The sequence below is a fragment of the Myotis davidii genome, unplaced genomic scaffold (genome assembly GCF_000327345.1).
Source record: "Myotis davidii unplaced genomic scaffold, ASM32734v1 scaffold845, whole genome shotgun sequence".
NCBI lineage: Eukaryota > Metazoa > Chordata > Mammalia > Chiroptera > Vespertilionidae > Myotis > Myotis davidii.
This window is the reverse complement of record NW_006296223.1, coordinates 1,100,874-1,101,166: the sequence shown is the minus strand read 5'-3', so window position 1 is coordinate 1,101,166 and position 293 is coordinate 1,100,874.

Genomic DNA, 293 nt, shown 5'->3' with positions numbered 1-293 from the left:
GGTCCCGGGGGCAGGAGGGTCCTGGGGGCAGGCAGAGGTACAGGAGGGAGGGAGGGGACAGCAGAGGCCTCTGTCCCTCTCAGGTCCCTGGAGGGCCGCTCGGGCCTGGGCCACGCTCCTTGCTGACCTGAAGTCAGGGCTGGGAGGACCAGGACAGGCGGCAGAGCAAGTGCTCCCCACTGGGAGGAGGGAGGGAGGCCTCGGGGTGCAGGGGCCTCAGGGGCCCCCACCCACTGGCTGGTGCTGTCCTACAGGTGAGCCCAGGACGCTGGGCCCCTTCCTCTGGCTGATGG